The sequence below is a fragment of the Dermacentor andersoni genome, chromosome 10 (assembly GCF_023375885.2).
Source record: "Dermacentor andersoni chromosome 10, qqDerAnde1_hic_scaffold, whole genome shotgun sequence".
Classification (NCBI taxonomy): Eukaryota; Metazoa; Arthropoda; class Arachnida; order Ixodida; family Ixodidae; genus Dermacentor; species Dermacentor andersoni.
In genome coordinates this window covers 130,693,931-130,701,152 of record NC_092823.1, presented here as the reverse complement: position 1 = coordinate 130,701,152, position 7,222 = coordinate 130,693,931, and the positions used below count along the sequence as shown (strand labels likewise).

General features: G+C 40.0%; 1 pseudogene; it reads left to right on the top strand.

The window, feature by feature from the left end:
- Positions 1–1,103: 1,103 nt before the first annotated feature.
- Positions 1,104–7,222, top strand: part of LOC126545068 (venom metalloproteinase BumaMPs1-like) — a 30,089-nt pseudogene continuing 23,970 nt past the window's right edge.

The window sequence follows — 7,222 nt, the reverse complement described above, 5'->3', positions numbered from 1 at the left end:
CACATATGTTCCTCGCGCCAACGTTTACCCACTTCTCCGACCCAAGAATTACTGGAAAGACTTCATTTCTTGCAGTGAATACAAGACGAGATCACTTAAGAGGAAGCTTTAGCTCGGGTGCTCCTGTCTAAATAAATGTAAAAGGAGAATTCGTTTTTCTCGCCAACTACAGCACCAAATTTGATTAGGTTTGTTGTATTTAAAAGAAAAGCTGAAAGTGTAGTGCACGGTTGTTTGCTTGTTTAGGTCGTCAGTTTTTTATTAAAAATAAGCAAACAACAGAAATTTTCAGGAAACGAAGCTATCAAGTTTGAAACTCTGTAACTCAGCAACGAAAAATGATATCAGAATTTTGTGAATTGCATCTCATAGTACATCTAAAGCGGACAAAACTTATATGTTACAGATGAATCCGAAAAAAAAACTTTGGTAATGTGGAAATACAACTTTTGAAGAATCCTTGTGCACACGTAACAAATTCACGTAAGATACAAATTGACATATAGAATTTGTTCGCTTTCAAAGAACTAATAGATGCCGCTTACAGAACCGCGATATCTTTTCTTGATGCAGAGATATTAGTTTTGTAAGCTTCGTGCTTCTATTTTTCTCGTAATTTCGAATTTTAAAAAATTCTTTTCACAAAATTCAGGCGCTAAATCGAAGTACCGCTTCCAACAGTCACTAGAATTTAACTTTCTCTCTCAAATGCAACAAACTTCAATAAAATCAATCCAGAACTCAATTCAGAAAAGCGTTTATGCGCTTTACACGTATTTGAATAGACCACGTCGGAATTGGGCCCGAGCTAAAGCTTCCTATTAACGATGTCTGGCGACTCAATTCCACGAAACCTACGCAGGTCGAAACCAGAGAGCACATCCTCAAGAAATAAATGTCTATATATCAAAATAAAAATAAACCAGAAAACACTCGTGAAAGTGTCATATGGATCCCGGCTGTGTCGCATTTGCACAAATCTTTATGCAGGAAACACCAAAGAAAAAGTTCAGCAGGCGATCAAATGCCAATCACTTGTCACTCGAAATTTGTCTAATCTATATAAAACGGACCAGCCGCCTGTAAACGGCTCGGTTAAGCTCTTCGTCACAATGATTCGCTTCATCATAGTTTCAGTCCTCGTCATTTCGTCTAAAGGTAAGAAGCACTGCTTTACACCTTCAATACATTTTGCAGCTGAAGCATTTCTTCTTGTGTGTGTGTGTGTGTGTGTGTACATACATTATGGGGTTTTACGTGCCAAAACCACTTTTGATTATGAGGCACGCCGCAGTGGGGGACTCGGGAAATTTCGACCACCTGGGGTTCTTTAACGTGCACCTAAATCTAAGTAAACGGGTGTTTTCGCCCCCATCGAAATGTGGCCGCCGTGGCCGGGATTCGATCCCGCGACTTCGTGGGGCAGGAGGGGTAGGCTTCGGCATCGCCAAGAGGAGCTCTGTACCTCCCCCCGCCCCACCTAAAATCTCTTGAGGGGACTCGGGCCCCAGAGGCCTCCCCTCCTTCTAAGTCGGCGCCTAAACTACATGCCTTCAGGCAGGCCAAGGTCCTGCTCAAGGTAATAGTTGGATTATTATGCACCAAGCACGGCAAACTTAAAAGATAATAATGGAACCTTAGCCCCCCCCCCCAAAAAAAAAAAAAAAAACAGAAAAGAAATACTGGCTACGGGCCCGATGTAAGGTACCTCAACAACGTACATGTGCTTCCACGCTTCCATCTTGGCGGGAGGGTCTCTGTGTGCGCTCAGCGCGGGAGCTCGCACATTCATTGCGAGCCAAGACTGGCGCTAACGTTCCACACGTACGACGGGACCAACAGTTTGCAAGAAGGGAGCCTTTCATCGTGCAGCACATTGTGGTTTTCACTCGCTGATATTGAGACCAAAATGATGTCAAATTTTCGACTGTGCAAAATCTCTCAACCTCGACTGTGCAACTCGCATTTGACAGGAATGCAGCAACCTAGGCTGGTTTACCCGCGTCTGCTCGAGGAGCGATCAGCTGACGGACGAGTGGTGCTGCACTTGCACGATCAACTGACGCTGAATCTTAGAAAGGCGTCGGTGGCAGCCCGCAATTTCCGCGTCCTGGAACACGAAGATGGGCGCGAAGTCACACATATTGTAAGTGCTTTCACTGTTATTTCATAAAGCGCGACTACTAAAAATAATGGCAAAACAGCGCCTCAACGCGTTCTTGTGATAGCATGCTAAGTCTATTGAAAAGAAAAAGCCGTATGCCCCTATGCATATGCTCTGTATGCATAACAACATATGATTATACGGGTTATTTTATGAAAAACCTGTATGTCCCAATGTAAGCCAATATATCTACATATGATTATCGTACAGGGTATTTAGTTGTAGGAAATGTAAGCAAATAAAGGACAGGTCGCATGGGCGTGAACCTATAACACTAAAACAAAATGCATGGCAATAAAAGAAAACAATTCTTATAGTGCTCTTAATATTAGGAAAGCTAGGCTCCCTCTTCAATGCCAGCCACAGCGCACAAACAACAACCGGCATAAATCGGATACCAAACACGCTTTTTCTTAAACCAACTTCAATTTCTGAAGTAATTACACTATTCAGTAGAATAAAAAATAGTCGCAGCTGTGATTCTGATGGCATAGAAATGCGACCAATAAAGTATGTATTAGATATCATAGCGGAAGTACTAACACATATCTACAACTTGGTGTTATCAACAGGTATTTTTCCAACGCTCATGCAAATAGCAAAAGTTACCGCAATATACAAAACAGGAGACAAAAACAATTTAAGCAATTATCGCCCAATATCCATACTCCCAATTTTCTCGAAATGCCTTGAAAAAATAATAAACGATAGAATTGATATGTTCTCTAGAAAGTACGATCTTATTACCGAATGTCAGTATGGTTTCAGAAAGAAACGTTCAACTGAGAGCGCTCTATTAGCCCAAAAAGAAATCATATTAGACAATATCGAAAACAGGCTTTTGACACTTGCATTATATTTGGACTTCAGTAAGGCGTTTGATCGCGTAAGTCATGAATTATTATTAAATAAATTAAAATGCTATGGATTTAGAGGAATCTCGCTCAAACTTGTTCAGTCGTATTTGAGTGCGCGGTCTCAGTACGTTGAAATAAATGGCTTTAAATCACGCACACAACCAGTTAAAACTGGGGTGCCACAAGGCAGTATTCTAGGGCCTGTATTATTTTTATATTACATCAATGACATAATCAACATCGACGAAGATTGCAAATTTATAATTTATGCTGATGATTGCACACTATTTTTTACTGGAAGAAAGTTAGGTACTCTCGAGGCACTAGCAGCAAGCTCCTGTTATAAGCTTCGCGATTGGTGCACTAAAAACAATTTAACGCTAAATGAAACAAAAACAAAATGTGTCCTTTTTCGAGCCCTTGGCACATCCCTACAGTTACCTCCCCATATTACCCTAGGCCCATACAAAATTTCAGTAACCAAATCAATTAAGACGCTTGGAGTAATTTTTAATGAACATGTATCCTGGAATGAGCAAATAGATCAGATTAGCTTAAAGCTGAGACGCGTGGTTGGTGCTTTAAATCGTTGTCGATATCTTTTGCCTGTTACCATAAAGCGACTTATTTATCAAGCTCTCTTCCATGCTCACTTGAACTACTGTGCTTTAATATGGGGAAACACTACATTAACCAATTTGAATAAGCTAAAAATACTTCAGAAAAGAGCTATTAGGGCAATAGAGAACATACCATACCTTGAACACACCAGCCATCTGTTTCTTAAGCATAAAATTGTTACGGCGAACAATATATACAAATGCAGGCTGCTACAATCCTACATTAGTGCAACTCGCGGGAAGCTTGACACATTTCTCATACTAGCAAATCTTGAACCTACTCAAAGTATTTACTTCCATCGGTATAAACCCCCCTGGAAAACTCCATTCTCACGCACTATTTACGGAACGCAAAGGCTTAGCTACACATTACCAAGCACTCTTAACGCATATGAGCAGCAAGACATCGAAATCAAAACACTAAAACCCCCCAATGTAGTTAGCTTGTTTCTGTAACTGCACATTCCTTAAATTGTATTGCATTATATCATTGTTTCCACTAAGCATAGAAGTACGATGCCAATTTGTCTCCTCTTGCTTTATTATATGCAAAAATGACCCTATATGTACAATTTTTCGTACTGGTGTATAATAATTATTGCTTTCGCTTGAGTGTTTACCCTGTCACTTTAATTATTCACTTTTTGCTTGTATAATTCTCTTTTTGCTTGTATATTTACCCTGTCATTGCTCCTACAGGGTGGACGGTGCTTAGTCAAGCTGCAGTATCCGCAGCTTTTTAGCCGTCTCCCCTTTTTCACAGATGTTTTTGTTTGGTGAAAATAAAAACACTGACTGACTGAATAAGGTTATGTACACTAAAATGAGCAGAGAATACTCGAATGCCCTGACGTAGCACCACATCGACTTTGGCAAAAGTGAGAGTGAGACCATATACTAAAGTCAATGTACTCACAGTCACACTAAAGATCTCTGTGACAGCAATACAACAACCAGCACCATTTGTCTAAACGAAATACTATTATTACGTTTCAACCTCTCGCTTCAAGTAGGGCACGGTTTAGGTTGCCACGCTAATGCTTTTCAGTGTTTCACTTTTTGTCAATAAGTAATCTTACCTACGTCAGTGTTTAGAACTTCCCAAAGCTTCTTTCTTTGGCGTTCTATCAGCATACTTTTCAAACAAAAGTCATAATTCCTTCCATAAAACAAATCTGGTAAAACCACCATTGAGTTGATATCTTTGTAGGCGATATTTTTGTAAGCGATAACTTTATAAGCGTCCCTCAGCATATCACGTCATATAGTAATGCACACATACACACATATATATTATACGTATTACGTATTTACATACGTACGTACGTGTTTATTGTAGTTAGCAAAAGCTTTAATTAAATATCCGTGCTTTCTTATCCTTTTCTTCTCTTCCATCTGATTTATTTTTGGTACCTCTTCTATCCGATCCTGTTAATAGTGCCGTTCTTGGGCACTTCATCGCAGATTTGCGAAGCTTATTTTGTTTATCGATGATGCCTATTTCATGCTATCTATAAGCTGGTCTTGTTCGGTTTGGCTGGATGAGTTTAATGAATGAATTGTAGTGGGACATGCCCTTTCTGCTGCCACATATGAGTGGCTAAATCAAAGAAAATAAACTAAATAAATAATCCGTTAAAGATAATTCACCATTACTTTATGTGCTTTATAGATGCCTGTGAGCCGATATCATATGTTGAGGTTTTATGCAAGAAGTTGTTGTTTGTTCCACACAACAGACGTGGTCATACTTGGTCTGCCCCATGCAAGGGTTATCGTATAGGCCCGTTCACTGGTACTTTCATTCGGGTCATAGCAGCGCCCAGTGACACCCAGTTTCCCAGACTGGCAATAAGAGGCCAGAAACTGACAAACTGCAAAGTGGATAAAGTGCCAAACAAAGCTGTTGCTTCAAAATATTGTAGAGTGTTCCACCGACAAATGGTGCAACCAACATTACCATGCGAAGTTTAGAATTGTTGTGAACAATGCGTTGTCATTTTAATGTGACAGAATATTGTGACGACCATCCCAGCAATTTATCGACTGAGCTTGCAAGAAGTTTGTGTCACCGACATAATATAAGTCAGTCCCTTTTTTTCTCCATTTAACTATACAGTTAGCATAGCAATAGTTGTTCGGATGTACATCATGATCAGAATTTCCGCAAAGCCCACAAAGCGTTTTTCGGTTTTATGTACTACACCTAGGCTGGTTAGGATTGCTCATATAAGTACGTTGAACTTCATAAAAAGCTATGCTCAGTTATCCTCCATCTCCATTTCCACAGTTCAATGGAAAAGATATCGAACAAAATCTCCACGAAGATGAAAAGCAGTTCGCCACGGTGCACGTCACAAAAAGAGACAGCGGTGTCGAAGTTGTGAGTTCAAATTTTTTTTCTTCGAATACAAACATGCATGTGTCTTCTTTTGGTGTTCCTAAGGGTGGGCAGAGCAACCCGGACGAAAGACAAAAGGAAGTACACGATACGAGCGCAAACTAAGAACTGGTTTATTTTTTCAAACAAGTGACTAAAATATATAGGAAATGTTAACACGTGTAAGGTGACGCTTACGAGGGTGAAAGGGTGCTAGCCTATCTTGCCATTCAGAAACTCACTTTATTTATCTTGCAGAGCGGCAAAAGTCTGGCTGACCCTAAGAACATGTTCCATCGCCAACTCGCCCAGCTTGCCATATTAATTCTTTTGGTGTTTACGTTTCACTTTCTCGCTTCTTCGACAGTAAATAATATCAACTAGCGAACAACCATGAATCTCGACAGAACAGCGGCACAAAAATAAATCAGTTTAACAGGCTCACTATTGGGTAAAATTGTGAAACGTGTTGCCAATGCAACTGGCATACCTCGACAAAATTTCATTTTGGCTACATTGGTTGTATGCTTATATATTGGTTATAAATTGGTTAATAAAGTAATCTTGGTAAAACTGCAGGGCTGGTAATATTCTAATTATATTTTCAGAAGATTTAATATAGCACTTACCCAGACGTGTTCATCTGGTGGTTAGCGTATATGACATAAGCTTTATATCACGTCACTAACGATATTTTTCTGCTTGCCGATGGCGGCTCACAATCTCGGAGGCTATGCCGAGGAGTCATGCGTCACTTCCGGTGAGCAGTATGGCGACGTTCTATTTCTCTGTTTAGGTACGGTCCATTTAGGTATAAAAGACGTCAACTTTTGCCAGCATCAATCATATTTCAAATGTGAAATTTGGCACGAGGGCTGCGCTACACTTACATACATGAAACTAGGTTTTTCTTACGTGGCCAAAAATTTCGTTGCACTTGAACTTTAAATGGTACACAATGACTAGACAAGCACTCCACGGACATTCGCAACTCGGCCAAGTACTGATGTCCCCGGTGTCAAATTACAAGTTCAGAGCGACAAATGTCAGAAGCCAGTTGACAAGAAAAGTTATAACAAACATGAAAGCCTTGTTGAAACAAGTCAGGAAACTAAAGCTTTCTTTCTTTAGCCATACATCATGCGTGTGGCCGATATTGAGAAAAACTTAATTATATCGCTCAAGTACAGGTAAAGCGCGC